Below are 16969 nucleotides of genomic sequence, written 5' to 3'. Positions count from 1 at the left end.
CGGCTTTCATCTTCCGCAAAGCTTTTACTACCTCTTCTCTGTTTACCAAATCATTTTCCCCAACCCTCTCACTTTGCACACCACCTCGACCCAAACACCCTATATCTGCCACTCTGTCATCAGACACATTCAACAAACCTTCAAAATACTCATTCCATCTCCTTCTCACATCACCACTACTCGTTATCACCTCCCCATTTACGCCCTTCACTGAAGCTCCCATTTGCTCCCTTGTCTTACGCACCCTATTTACCTCCTTCCAGAACATCTTTTTATTCTCCCTAAAATTCACTGATAGTCTCTCACCCCAACTCTCATTTGCCCCTTTGGTCAGGAAGAGGAAAGAATGGTTGAATAAAAGATTGTAGACAGACGGACTCGCTCTCTCTCTGGCCAGCAGGCGTCTAAAGGATATTAAGAGAGCAAGGAAGGAGTAAACACGTATAAGAAGAACAAAAAAGAAAATATATAGAAGAAATAGTGTGGACAAGTCAGGTGAGAACCCAGAAATTGTTCATAAATTCATCAGGATTCAGTTGTCAGTCACAGAGAAGCTCATCTGGCGAAGAGATTCAGCGGGCAGACCTACTGGGAACGGTGTAAGAACGTGTGAGGAACTGAATGACAAGCTTACAAAGTGTGCTTCACAGTGGAAGACCACTATAGCCCCAACATCGATGAAATGGAATGGTGTGGATCCAGATTTCAGGAAAATATCACAATACCTAGAAAAGACATGTACATAATACTTATAAAGGCCTTAGCCCTCACAAGGCTCATGTTCCTGATGAAAGTTTCACCATATGTGCTAAAGACGAGCGCAGATACAGCGGATAAATCTTATTAGATAATAATCCAGATGGCGCTAGAAAAAGGCAGAGTGATAAGGGAACGGGAAGAGGACACACGTCACAACTATCTATACGAAAATGACTCGCCTTCAGGTATGGATTCCTGCCTGAAAAGTTTACATAGGATATGGAGGTCATGAGGGAACTGAAGAAGCGAGGACGGCATAAGCTTACAAGGGGACCTAAACAGACTCCAAAGTTGGTCTAATACGTGCTTGAGGAAATTCAACCTAGGCAAGTGTGAGCTATACGGGGATGGGACTCGGTGAGAAACCTCACAGTATGAATCATTTCTAACAGGAAATAAACTGCAGGCGTCTATGTGTGAGAGGAACCTGTCGTCCCTACCATGATGTCTGGGTCTCACATTAAGAACAAAATAAAGGAGACCAAATGTCTGCTGGAAAATATTATAACAGCATTAAAATATATAGATAAGGATCCGGCAAGCTGTTCACGTCTTACATGTGGCCAAGACAAGAACGCGCTTCTCACGTTTGGTCATCGCATCGATAGAAACACAGAAGGTTCAGAAGGCTAAAAAGTTGATACCAAAATTAAGGGACCTGAGTTCAAGGGAAGGTCTTAGAGGCCTTAAATTTACTCACCATAAAAGAGAAAAGAGTGATGGGTGACCTGATCACCTGATCACAGCCTCTACGTTTTAAATCGGATTTGACGTAGACAGTGACTAGTTCTTCGAAAGATGTGGAGTTACAATAATTAGAGAACAAAACTTGAAATTATGCAAGAAACTTGTTAAAAATATGCAAAAAAAAAAAAAATATTCTTATAGTACAAAAGTGAATGCTAAATGGTATAAACTGAAGAAAAACACAATGAATGGGATAAGTATACGTAAATTTAGAAGTTTGCATCATTGTAGAGAGGGCTCAAGAGATACCCCATGACTGTTAAACTCCCTCCCCGTACAACAAGGTAATTACAATAAGCAAATACACAAGTTCATGACCAAAAAAAAAAGAAAAAAATATTGAGCAAGGTGTCCGCGTCTTACATAAGGCCAAAACTAGATTCTTCTCAATATTGATCACCGCACCTAAAGCACAAGAGCTAATGGAGAAGGTCCAGAGGACCTTCAATCTACCCACCCTGGAAGAGAGAAGAGTGAGGGGCGATCTAACCACAACTATGTTTTCAAACTAGATCGATAACAGAGACAGTGACCAGTTCTTTATAAGTTGTATTGGAAAGAGCTACCAGAGGCCACGCCATGACATTACACAAGCTTGTTAGAAAGAATGTACAACACTTACAGTGTATTCGTGTACAGGATGAATGTAGTACAACGAAGTAGAATATACAGGTCGTATTGAAGGTAAAGATGGTTCAAGAGATGGGGACCTACAAGTGTAAACCTCCCTGTACAGAAGACACGGGTAATTATTTATCTTATTCTATTCATTTTGCTTTGTCGCTGTCTCCCGCGTTAGCGAAGTAGCGCAAGGAAACAGACGAAAGAATGGCCCAGCCCACACACATACACATGTATATACATACACGTCCACACACGCAAATATACATACATATACCTATACTTATATACATACACGTCCACACACGCAAATATACATAACTATACCTATGTTTTCTACCGAAGCATAAAAGTAATTCTCCTTTGTATATATACGTCAGGAACTGCAAATAAACTGTTATGTACCCTTCGAGCAGGAAGCTTCCATGCACATTTCATTCCTTAAAGACTACCCAATACAAATTGAGAAAAATATCCACACGGAATATTCAAGTAATTTCCTTTAGAACACACTTGAGTCTATGTTTATTATCTTTAACTCGGAGTCACAAGGGGTGGACGTGCAGCTAATATGTAAATTTTCTCAACTACGTGTTCCATATTCTAGAAACGCACCACATCTTATCCTTATTCTAGAACCGCATAACATCTAAAAAGTGATATATATGATGTCAGAAGTTTCTGCTGTGTATCCATCTGCATTTGTCACGCTAGCTAGTGTGTCTCTACATCGGCAAACAGACGTAAAGGGGACGACTTACTTAAAATCAAAGGAAATTCAAATAAAGATTCTCATGTTTTACTGTCCCTGTATTCTACATGATCAAAGCCTGCCTGGATTAGCTGGTCCTTGTCCTCAAATAAGCACTCATTTCAGTGTCAATGGAATAATATCATTTTCATTTTCTTTTACACTAAATTTGTGTAAGGTTACTAAGCACCAGTCCACGGAAACCGAATTGAATTTAGAAGATACAAGGCAAGTAAATCTAACTTAATTTTGAGGACGACCCAGAAAACGAAAATGTAAGGTAATGCTAAACTGTACATTAATACTCTTTAAATTTCGTTAGCCTGAAGGCAGTGTTGCGTGACACCATAGAAATGAGATGAGATGGTAAATATTCTATAAAGCGCCTTTGGGATTCTCCTTCATAAACACTTCCAAGTTTATTTTTGATCAAAACTGGTTTCCTGATCCCGTAATTACTCGTTCTTTCTACCCACTGGTGCTCTGTAATCGCACGGAACAATATCAAATGCTAAATAAAAAAAAAAAACTACCTCTAACCATAGCATTAAAATCCAACGACTAGTGACCTATTATACGAGTGCTATAACGTCCTAATTAATATATTTTCTCCATAGGCCAGACCTACCCTTTGCGGCGCAAATCCTCACCAGCCTAACACGGTTTCGTCAGTAAATTGAATCGGTCGACTGGATGACAACGTGATGAGAGTTTCCCACTAACAACGCAAGTTCAATTAATATGTTGATCTCCAGCACATTTCTTTGAACAGAAAGTATATATAGATATATGATACATCCCTTTTCGAAAACAAATATCTTACGAAATCAAGCTAGTTAAATGTAGTTTTATTCTACTAACGTAGCTCCCAAGTCAGAGTTAGGCTGTGGGAATGTGTGTGAAAGTTCCAGTTTAGGGGCACCATGAAAACAACATGGGTCTGGATGGAAAACATAATAATAAAATCTTAATTCAATAAATCTTAATTTAATAAATGAAATCTTAATTTAATAAATGTGATCTAGACCAGAGTAGCACAATTTGCTACATTATTTTTCCCTTACGAGAATGAAAGATATGAAGGCTATGGTAATACGAGGTAAAATCGTGAAGTAAAAGCAAGACTAAACACAACTTATGATAACTCTCCTAATCCCACTTAAAGGCTCGAAACTACCTCATTATCCAGTATTATACTCGAAATATACCCAAGATATAGTTGTTACCCTACATCTGCCATACTCAGCGGACATTACACACATTTAGCGAACACACTTCCAAGCAAAGAAGCAATTGACTGCATGTGAATTTCTCTTTTTTTTTTCCGTCATTAAAATATTGGAAACTTAGGTTACTTAAGGATGGTTTTTACAGGCAATTCGTATGTGTTTCCCTTGCTCTGACCAAACATTTTCCCTCATCATCACAGTTCCAGCGACTATCATTATCGAATAATGCTTAATAAAATTTAATGCCAATCACATTCCCAGATCATAATCTACTCTACAATATCAATAAGCATAAGGCGTCCACAAATGTGCATTTCGTGCATTTCTTCCAATTTCTTCCAAATAAGCAATTTATTTCCGTGGTGCCCCTAAACTAGAACCTTTTATAGTAACTCATTTACACAACGAAATGAATAAAGAACTGGCGAATAAAGTTTAACAAGTCGTAACTTCAAGTTACTTTTATCCTTAAACATGTAGATCCAAAGCATCATTAGTCCCAAAAAAATAAGATATAGAATAGCCTAAAATTGAGGGAATAGACCAACGAAAACTAGGTTAGGTTTCGTGACGTTTAGCATAACTGAACCTTCACAATCTAATGCTTTGGAATATCTTGGTTATCCCAATAACTGTGTAGTATTAAAGCCAATGCTGTCTCTCAATGAAAATCAATCGCAAGAATCCATTAGTACAACCTTACTCCACCTACACTGATCAGTACAATAATTTTTTTTCCTTACTGCCTTCCTTTTGTAAAACCATAAATGAATAAATAAAAGACGTCATGAACCCACGAACCGAAACTGCTCGTTGCAGGTAGAACAAAGTTCCCATAAGAACTGCAATAAATCCATTGACATGGCTTTCTCCTATAATCAAAAGGCATCACTAAACTTAAAGATTAGTATTTCGAGAACAAGAATGAAGTAGTTGAAAGAGCTTTCGTTAAAAGGAGCTTTCGTTTCTATCTTCATTCCCTTATAACCCCAATCCTCAGGGATGTACGTTCACTGCTCTACAAAATGGAGAGTGTGGAAGCAACAGGTTAAACACAGAAGGTTATAATCACTCACCATAGTCTGGCGTTGTGAGATCATCACCAGTCTTGATGCTGCACTGTAGTAGGTACGCATGCACGCAGTCGGACGCACGTGCGTGCCATCACGAGACATGCAAAGTACAGTGGGGGGGAAAGTTGGATGAACAGCACGCCGCCCACCTCCCATATGTCTACCACGCGCATCACAGCAGAGCGAACCTCGGTTATCATCAATCGCTCTTCATTTAATCCTTAGGTCGAAGTCGTGGTCTTCATGAGTATTATTTTGGCATCTAGTCATTCTCAAGAAACCTCCACACACACACACACACAAGAAATGAATCACTTTTCCACAGAAATACCGACGGAGCAACACATATACCATCAACACGGCTCCCCGCACACGTCCTGCCTGCTCGGTTACACACTTTGACGACCGGAGTTGACCATTTTACATTCGAATTTTACGACAAGAAAAAAGTTTATTTCGTTCATCTTACTGATACGCTACAGTATCTCAGTAATAGGGAAACTAGAAAAAATATATAAAAGGTGAAAGACTACTGCTGTGGACATATTTTGATATAAAGTCCAGCAGCGTCCATTCCACAACACAGAATCATTGCATCCTTAGTGACACACACAGTCCACTGGGGTCTCAGGCTCCTCGTGTTCAGGAGACAAATTATAATCTCACCAAAATTATGTAAGATACAGGACTCAGAACAAGGATTGTATGTTAGTACAAACTGTATCAGAGAACTTAGCGGTTGCTGAGTTACACAGATGTTAAAAGATATCACTAACATTCGTCCAATTCTCATAAAATTTGATACAACTGTTCGTCCAGAAGTGGTTTTAGCATGACACCTGCGACAATTTTCGATAGCAATAAATTCATATTATTTGAAAGAAGAGAGATATTACAGCGATCATCGTTGTATTCGATGTAACAAATTAATGTGCTTTTGCAGATAGAGAAAAATTCATTATTATATATATTCATGTAGTTGTTTAAGCAAGATAATGAACAAAAAACACGATTGTTTCATTGGTCACTGCAGTAAATCATTGACTAAACAAAATACACAAGTATAAACATCTATATTTCCCTTCCAGGCACTAGAAAGGGTAGAATGATTGTAAAGCACAGATGAATGGGCAATCACAACTCCCCCTCCCCATACCACAATTACGCTCCTGGGTCTACCATCACAGACTTCAAAACTCCATAGACACTGACGTTCGGATGATAAGGGTATCGAATTGTATGCATTATAACAGATCTTTATATAATCAAACTAAACATGAGTTATTCATAAAGAAAAGGGATGTGTGGGTGGGTTGTGGACTGTGTTAACCTGTGAGAATGGTGTGCATCAAAATAAATAGGAGTGATCTACTAAATACACGTCATGGCAAGTTGTGGACAATGTCTACTCCCAAGTCGCTCTCACACACAGATTGCTGCGGCTTATCATCTCTAAGTTGATGTTTATATTGATGCTTTTTTCTCACTATACCTCATCCTTGGAATTTCCTGGGATGACTTTCATGAACCATGTATCAGATCCAACTTCGGAGCTTTTCCAGGTCCCCTTGTAGGGTAGACGCAATCCTCTTCGCTTCTCACATCCCTCATGACCCTCCTATAGCATGATCCGGTAAGAGTTCTATCCTTCTAGCAAGTCATGCACACGTAATAAGAGGAACAATGGTTACAGGATAGACCCAGACACTGGTGACCTCTGCTCATTTTGAAAAGACATCTCTGACATGCGTCCTTTCTTTCCTTCCACGATGATAATCGTCATTTCATCGAAGCATTCTCCCCATTATTTGCGCCCGAGAGTACAATTTTTCCACCACCCTCCTATGTGGCACAGTGTCAAATGCTTTCTGTTAGTACAAATAAAGACAGTCTAGCCCGACCTCTCTCTTGTCAACAACAGAGCTCACTCTCTCCTAGACATTTACGAGGTTTGTTACACATTTATCTCATTTCTCTGGGTAGACGATGACTCTCTGGAGAGACGTCTTCTCTCTGAAACGGCTCTGTCTCTTTCAAGGTAATCTGTAGGAAGTAATCTAATCAGCTTTTTGATTATAGTAATCTCTTAGCTTTTTGAATACAGTAATCTCTTAGCTTTTTGATTATAGTAATCTATTAGCTTTTTGATTACAGTAATCTATTAGCTTTTTGATTACAGTAATCTATCAGCTTTTTGATTACAGTAATCTCAGCTTCTTGATTACAGTAATCTATTAGCTTTTTGATTACAGTAATCTATTAGTTTTTTGATTACAATAATCTATTAGCTTTTTGATTACAGTAATCTATTAGCTTTTTGATGACAATAATCTATTAGCTTTTTGATTACAGTAATCCATCAGCTTTTTGATCATCTCTTACAATTTACAGACCACAGTCGTCAAGTTCGTGCACTCTCCCGGTTTCCTGTCGAAGTAAAACACGAAGTTTCCCTTCCTCCAACTCCCCTGCCACTTGACCGTTATCCAACGATATCTTGAAGAACTTGTGTAATCCCCTATTTGTAATCATCAATATGTAATTGCCAATATGTCATTATCCATATGTAATTACCTATATGTAATCACCTATATGCAATCATATGTAATTACATATTTGTACTCAATCTGGAGGCAGTTTTAAATCCGCGAGTCATTGTCTCTTGTACTATGTCTGCCATCGTACATTTTTTAAAAACTTGTGTATATTGTTTACATCAACTCTATCATTATTCAATTTACTCCGATCATCCATCGTCACACATACCGTGAAGCACTATTTTTTAACACCTGCTGTATTTTCTAGCTTCGTTCCCCTCCTCTGAACCTTCTCTATGAGCTCTTTGTCCTTCTTCCAAGCGAAGTCACCCTACCCGAGTAGAATATTCTAACTTTAGCCTAAAGTAGGATGTGAACAGCTTGTTGAATATTTCCCCTACCCATCATGCGTGACCTTGAATGCAGCAATTCCAACATTCGCCAGCAGACAGTTGGGCCTCATTACCCATTCACCTGATGTGGGAGGCTCTGGCGACACGCCAGGGACGAAGTTGATGGCAAGGGTCACACACACTTGCAGAATCCTGCCGTTAGTTTCCTCCTACATGGTGTGCATAGTGAGCTTCTTTCACTGTGGAACCTTCTCGTGACTTTATATTACTCGTGTGTGTGTGTGTGTGTGTGTGTGTGTGTGTGTGTGTGTGTGAAAAGATGCGTAAGTGGTCATCTATAACAACGTCTTTGTCCCTATGTCTGCCTACTTACGCTTACAATGGGTGGACGCAAACTTCGCCAGACAGAGGCAGAGGCGGACTTACAGCAGGTGGTATAAGGACAGCGAGAGAGAAAAACACACAGTGACCACAAGTGGCAAGAACCAGGATCTTGCGAGAGACCGAGACGAGATGTCATATGAAAATAAGAGCAACAGAACCTAACCTAAAACTAACATCAGTGAACAACAGAGAAAAACAAGGTCTCACGGAAGACCAGAGAAAATGGTGAACAGGGGATGTGGAGCAGATGATAAAAAAGAGCAAGTCCAGAGAAGTGACGATGTGGGTGGACTAGGCTGGTGAGGGAAAACCCCAGATGACCAGAGAAGTGAATGGAACGGAACTGCTTGAGAGAGAGAGGGGCCACCATGACCCACTGGACGTGGGAATGATGATGCAACAACGTATGAACAACAGGAATGTGGAAATGTGTAACTGACAGTGAATACAGAAAATAAGTCGTCGCACGTACCAAAATGTGAGTTATCGCTCTGCTGAATTTCCAGATTACAGAGTTACATAAGTTGGTTTTTTTTTTTTTATTCCGTCAGGCACGACCGCCATTTTCTGCAATAAACGTCTATGCTAATTTACGGTAGGGTAGTTTGATTTAACGTGTTAGATTAAAGGAAGTTAGGTTAGGTTAGGTTGGGTTGCGTTAGATTAATTTAGGTTACGTTAGTTTAGTTTAGGTTAGGTAAGGTTAGGTTAGGTTAGGTTAGCTTGCGTTAGGTTAGGTTAGCTTGCGTTAGGTTAGGCTAGGTTAGTTTAGTTACTTTCGTTTAGTTTAGTTAGGTTAGGCTAGATTCCGTTAGATTAGAGTAGGTTAGGTTGGGTTAGGTTAATTTAGTTTAGTTTAGGTTAGGTTTGTTAGGTTAGTTTGGTTTAGGTTAGTTTAGTTAGGTTAGGTTAGGCTAGACTGCGTTACATTGGCTTAAGTTAGTTTAGTTTAGTTTATTTTAAGTTAGGTTTAGGTTAAGGTTAGGTTGCGTTACGTTGAGAAGGAATTGCCACGACCGCACAAACCACTTCTCTTACGACCTCGCACCGCGTACGTACAATGCACAGAGCAATAGCCTCCGCCAGTTACCATTCGTAATGGTATGGCAGTTGCCAACGGCGTCTAACTCATGAAAAATAAGACATGACCGCTGGCCCCGGGGACAAGACATTCCACGTAACACAACTCTTAACGGGAGGAAGGGAAGTATGGACACACCACGACCCTCGAACATAAATTCCCGTCACAATAGTATCAGGGAAGGTTCTGGGACCTTCCAAGTAACGTCCTAGAAAAAAAAAAAGAGAAAAAAAGAGACCAAAACAGCGTGAGAATAGTGTCTTGTCATCGGTTATCTCAGGCGCGAGTGTGTGATTTGGTGGTAAGAATATGTAACTGTGTTGCGGGCGGCGAGGTAGTGTGACGTCACTCGTCGGCTCCCTGGGGTGTGTGTGTGTGTGTGCAGGAGCGGCTGGCTGATGTCTTACCAGGACATGAAAATGGCCATCTATCCTCAACTCGCTCTATGATCATCACTCAGCGACGACAACATAGGGATTAATCCTCACTGGATGATCGAAAGATCGTTTTGCTTATGATAGAAAATGGTTAATGCACGGATCAGCTAATCTTGTGTGTGTGTGTGTGTGTGTGTGTGTGTGGACCATATATTTGGCTTCATTGCTGTATTACGTTGTACTAACCACCGACCGGCTACGAGCAGGGCTGACTAACGAGCCAAATGACCCTTCAACCATGATTCGCCTGAACAGCCATTGTTATTGATAAACCAAGACAGGAGTTTTTGACTCATTCAACCATGTAGAAGATCCTTGTCCAGTCTACGGCTGCATAAACAATTGATTGTAAGACTTATGGAGGAACTTATATAGAGGCACTCAGTCAAGCCAGAAATATCGGAGGACAGCTTAATTAAATCGCTTATAACTTTTGAAGACCCGACTGTTTATATAAGAAAAGACAGCGCTTGCCACAGAAAACGACGATTTTCTTTTTATAAAGTATTGCAGGAACTTACACGGGACACTTAGAAGATAATGAAAAGTTCAAAAACAAAAGTGATTGAAATTACGTTATTTTCCTCGTGCTTATAGAACGTTCCGGAATTTTCCATATACTGTGCCTGTTGTCTACTGTAGTTAATATCACTGTATTTTCGAGAATTTAGCGTTATCTTAATGTTAATGATACTGTTCAATTATCATAAATCTAAATAAACATCTGTTGTACAAAAGTTAGATACAAGACCAGCGACTATTTCTTTAATGATAAGCAAATTATAATTGACAACCTAACAACCATATGGAAGTATGGATGAACAGAGGAATCTAATGGACTATAAAGGGAAATAGAAGGGAACTAGAAAGTACATTTATCTTCAGGGAGTTTAATTCGATGCTTTTGCATATAAAAGTTTCGTTATGATAAAGATATGTCATCGGTTTAGGAAGGTAATGAAAGACACGATTCTTTCGTGAATAACTGAACTATAATACACTTACTGAATAAGTGACTTATTAAGACAGTAAGAACCAAAGCAAACATTAAGAGTAACTGACTGTCAACCATTTTTCTTGAGGTCATCGAACTAGGGACTTGGGCATCTTATCTTCCGAGGGACTAAAATGATTGGAATACACTTGTAAATGTGTATAAATCATGTAAACTGTTTACCTCAAGAGGAGGGGCGACCGCCTCCATGCCCCTCCACGCTATGGATATGGTCGGATGCCACTGTTGAGAGCTAGAGATAAATTATTTTGAGGGGAATCAGCGTTTTTACCCCAGGGCACCTGACGGAGGCGCTACCATAATGCTAGGCTTCTACTGAGTCTTGTAGTAATGTAAACATTCGACGACAGCGTCATGAAACCTACGAACATTGATGATATTAAACTAACAGCTCTTCTTAAGAAAGTGACATTGGAAGGAATTAGATAAGGTCATAGCTATAAAATACATCAATGCACAATCATAAGCTGACGAATTCAAACACAGAATAACAGTTGACATCAGCAACAAAAATCAAAATGCAAATGCAAAATACATAATTGTCATCATTTTTCCATCATCAACACTGGGTGCTTTTACCGTCGCAAGAATCCGGCCGGACTTGATTGGGTGAATTCATTTTGTGGCTTTCGAGTTTCAGGAGACACGTCGACGTAATGGGCGCACGCGCCGTCCGCGCACGATGCGTAACGTAACTGTATAAAGATGTAGGTCATGGACAGTGTCGGCCGGCCGGCGGTGTCCGGCAACCCAGCCAGCCAGCTCGCTAGCCACATGCATAAGTGAGAGTAAATTATTTAATCTTAGAATTACCCACATTGCCTGTAGAAGGTGGACGTTTCTTGATATAGGAAAGGCATTAATCAGTTGGGTTCATCTCTATAGTGGTATGTGATCTCAGAATTATTTTGAACAGATAACTTAAAGAGATGCATACGTTCAAGATGCTGCGAGTAGCGGTTTTTGCTAACTTTACGCCTTTAGTGACCTTGACAACAATAGACCTAAACCACAAATAAACCTAAAAAAACTAGAACGGAGATCTTCACCAGGACTTAATACACACTACAGCCAAATTGTCTCTGTCCATCTTCCTCGTCCAATCATTTTCCTCATTCAATCATTTTCCTCGTCCAATCATTTTCCTCGTCCAATCATTTTCCTCATCCAATCATCTTCCTCGTCCAATCATTTTCCTCATCCAATCATTTTCCTGGTCCAATCTCGTCTTTTTCCCCACTCTCAAAACACAACACATGGCTACACTTCACTTCAGAAGGTATTGTTGTATGGTTGTGTGTAACTACGGACGATGCAGGATCCACTGACGACTGACATGAAGTTAACCACAATACCAAGCTAAAAGCCGAGTGTCACTTGTTATATAATTGGTATAGAAGAAGGATCACGATTTACTCATTGTAAACACAGAGTCAGATGTCACTAGTACTAGTACACGTGACCTAAGTATGACACGTGACACATGGATGACACATGTGACACATATATCACACACGTGACACAAGTATGACACATGACAAGTCATCACACGTGACACAAGTATGACACACGTGACAAGTCATCACATGTGACACAAGCATCACACATGTGACACATCACACACGTGACACAAACATCATATATATGACACAAGCATCACACATGTGACATCACAACACACGTGACATAAACATCATGTATGTGATCAGGCATCACACATGTGACATCACACACACACACGTGACACAAGCATCACACATGTGACAGGGCGTCACGGGATCGTCGTCCTAATGATGATAACGAGACGGAATTTCCGTTGTGACGACCAGTGTCTGCCCCAGGCGACGACCCTCCCCCCCCCCCCCCCGCGGCTCAGGACCCGTGACGTCATCACGATGCTCCGGCCTCTCCCTGGATCCTGATTGGTGGACACCCGCGACCAGTCGCGAGTCGCTGGCGTGTTTACCGTGTGACACATGTCCGTCATAGGAACTGCGTGTTAGGTTTATCTATCTTGTCGTCGATCGTTTGTTAACCATAGATGAATTAGACCCCCCCTGGCGCCTCGTACAAGGGCAGACTCGTTCTGTTTATGAATTAGGACCATAACTGAATGGCTGACGCTCGTAAAGTTATCTGTTAAGCTGAGTGGTATCCGACTGTGGTCTGGAGCTGCTGGTGACGTATAGAAAACGTAATCCCGTGATGACGCAACATCACAGTGTTAACCCACAGTTCATAAATCGTTTCAGCACAGGTTTCAAACTGTCGAATTGTCCTATAAGGGTAGGGGTTAAAGAACATTCTGATGAATATATATATATATATATATATATATATATATATATATATATATATATATATATATATATATATATATACATATATATATATATATATATATATATATATATATATATATATATATATATATATATATATATATATATATATATATATGTAAGCATTTACCACACGTCAAGACTTCAGTTAACATTCTACGGATCTGCACAGTAATCATCATTTGATAAGTCAGCAGTTATATATAACCCAGCCTCGGAGCACACATGAACAGATCTCAGCCATTGTTCTGACATACCAGCATCGCCAGGGCTGAGCAGGGAGATGTGCTACAAAACACATCATCTCACGTAAACACACACACACACACACGACCATCTGAAAACCTACAACGACTGTCACAACCAGATGACATCATGAGTGACGATATGATCAAACAGGAAGTGTTTATCTTCACGTATTATAAAGGAACGTCGTCCATTTCCCGTGAAAACTGGTGGCCACTCTAGTTTTTACACAAAACTTCCTCATAGCACAGCGAAATGTATTTCGTGGTATTTCTCCGGATTATCCCATCTGTCTAGTGTCTGTTGTCAGTGAGAATTGCTTTTTTTTCCCTTCATCGTTGAACCCGCCAGGCCTATCTCGTCTTGCTTACCGCTCACTTACCACAAGACAGAAACATCAGTAACAAATGCACGCCTAAGTGTGAATTTATAACGTTAGCACCACCGAGACACAGCAGCAAGTCATAGAGCTTGTGTGTTTGTGTGTGTGTGTGTGTATGTGTGTGTGTGTGTGTGTGTGCGTGTGTGTGTGTGTGTGTGTGGTGGGTCAGCACAGGACAATTAAGGTGTTCAGTGTCTTCAGTGTGCAAGCTGCAGGATGTGTTAAAATAGCCCAGGGTCACAGAGAGAAGACGAGTGGAGACTGACTGACTTAAGACGATATAAGCAGCAGAGGTGAAAAGGGACATGGAGGAAGGCGTTGGCGAAGAAAATGGAAGGAAGGAAGGAAGGATGGAGTGAAGGAGGCCACTACATAGATCCTGTTGTGCAACACGGTGTCGCATGTCTGTTGTCACTAGGTGTGGTGTCTGTGTCTGTGACGTCGTCTTTACATACGAGGACGTTCGTGTAGTTTGCTGGGAGATCCAACGGGGAAGGATTGGAGAGAGGTTGGAGAAAGAAGAACTGTTCCATGGGGAACGCCAGCGTAGTTTAAAGGTTTTACAGGGTGAAGCCAATGCCAGTGACTCTGGCATGGCGGCTGGCGATATAAAAATGGCCAGCCCTGTCGACAGCCGCTGTCGAATGTTATGGTGATGTCTACGGGTACTTATGTTGTGCGGGACGAGGGGAAGGGGTTGTTGTTGTGGGTGGTTGCAGTCATCTGGGACACGAGGGGTGAGGTCAGTGTAACAGTGTGGTGGTGGAATGGTTGGGTCTGATGCCTTGTGGCGTAGGTGAGAGTGAGGTATTTCGTTTGTTTGTGTTGTGGAGCAACATTACACCGAGTCTGGATACTGAAGACAATGCGAATTTAAGGAACTTAGGATTGATATTATGTTGGCAAGTTTCCACATGCAAGGGATTTTGTTGTGCACCCAGGAGAACTTGGAGAGATCCGTAAGAGCTTGGATTACAGGAGGGCCTTAGTGTTGCATGTGAAAGCTTGAGCTGTCAAGACGTGTAGCAGAAGAGTTCTTTAAGGTCTAGCATTACGGTGCTTGTATAAGTGGCAGTGGCGGACCCGTGGCCAATTGTTTCCAGATGGAATAATCATCATTTTCTTCATGACTTTCCAGTCTAGGTGTGAGGATGGTTTGAAACTGACTTTCTTTCTTTTTTTCAGTAGATTCTGATGAGCGTGTCTGTGTGTGTTCACTGGGAGAAGTGATGTGATTGGAATGGGTAAGAAGTACTTCATGATCTGGGTCTACATCTAATGCAGTAGAGGTGGAATCTTCAATAGGCGCTGGTGTTGGTTTCTGTGCGTCTTGTGTTGGTTCACTGTATCAGGAGTGAGTGCCAGTTTCCACTTTGCTTTACAACGATCGGGTTACAGATGGTACTGGCGTTGGTTCAAGTCGGCTTTTCTCTCTCATCTCTATTAATAGTGAGTCGTTGTGCCTGCGTTAATTTCGAGTAACGTAGAATTTTGGGTTTCCATTTCTCTCTCTGTTGTCTTGAGAATTCTGCTTTTTGTTGGCTCGATGTTGATGGTGTATGAGGCTGCCTGATCCTGGTATAATGGAGCTGTGTTCTCAAGTATCGCCTGGCCACTCTACGGTAGTTTGTGTCAGTCCGTCTGGTGGTGGATTTGTGGGCCAGCTGGATGAGCAGGTGGTCAGGGGACCCAGTTCGTATAGTGTGCTTCAGGGGGTCCTTGTGTGTGGGTGCTGGTGAGCAGAAGGTGATGTCCGGCGAGGTCGGCTGCTGGAGGTGGTGGTGGACTGACTGGCAGCGTAGCAGGTTTGAGGACACCAGCGGAAGGTTGCTGATGGTGTAAAAGAAAGTCAACCTGATCAGGGGACCTTGGGTGTGAGTGTTGAGCCGAGTGCGATGGTGGCCGCTGACATCGCGAGGAGAGAGAGAGAGAGAGAGAGAGAGAGAGAGAGAGAGAGAGAGAGAGGTGCTGAGCGTGTTGGTCAGGTTCTGCACTTGGGAAAGTTGTCTATAAGGGTATATATGGAGGTGTAGGGAAGGTACGTATCATGATGACTATGTTGTAGTTAGAATAGTGACGTTTTATTCTTACTGACTGTATTTCTAGCGTGTTGTCACTGTATGTGAGCTGTATTTCTAGCGTGTTGTCACTGTATGTGAGCTGTATTTCTAGCGTGTTGTCACTGTCTGTGAGCTGTATTTCTAGCGTGTTGTCACTGTATGTGAGCTGTATTTCTAGCGTGTTGTCACTGTATGTGAGCTGTATTTCTAGCGTGTTGTCACTGTATGTGAGCTGTATTTCTAGCGTGTTGTCACTGTATGTGAGCTGTATTTCTAGCGTGTTGTCACTGTATGTGAGCTGTGTTCTAGCGTGTTGTCACTGTATGTGAGCTGTGTTCTAGCGTGTTGTCACTGTATGTGAGCTGTGTTTCTAGCGTGTTGTCACTGTATGTGAGCTGTATTTCTAGCGTGTTGTCACTCTGTGAGCTGTGTTTCTAGCGTGTTGTCACTGTCTGAGCTGTGTTTCTAGCGTGTTGTCACTGTATGTGAGCTGTGTTTCTAGCGTGTTGTCACTGTATGTGAGCTGTATTTCTAGCGTGTTGTCACTGTATGTGAGCTGTGTTTCTAGCGTGTTGTCACTGTATGGGAGCTGTGTTACTAGCGTGTTGTCACTGTATGTGAGCTGTATTTCTAGCGTGTTGTCACTGTATGTGAACTGTGTTCTAGCGTGTTGTCACTATGTGAGCTGTGTTTCTAGCGTGTTGTCACTGTATGTGAGCTGTGTTTCTAGCGTGTTGTCACTGTATGTGAGCTGTGTTTCTAGCGTGTTGTCACTGTATGTGAGCTGTGTTTCTAGCGTGTTGTCACTGTATGTGAGCTGTGTTTCTAGCGTGTTGTCACTGTATGTGAGCTGTGTTTCTAGCGTGTTGTCACTGTATGTGAGCTGTGTTTCTAGCGTGTTGTCACTGTATGTGAGCTGTGTTTCTAGCGTGTTGTCACTGTATGTGAGCTG

Source organism: Panulirus ornatus, chromosome 6 (assembly GCF_036320965.1).
Source record: "Panulirus ornatus isolate Po-2019 chromosome 6, ASM3632096v1, whole genome shotgun sequence".
NCBI lineage: Eukaryota > Metazoa > Arthropoda > Malacostraca > Decapoda > Palinuridae > Panulirus > Panulirus ornatus.
This window is presented reverse-complemented; position numbering follows the sequence as displayed.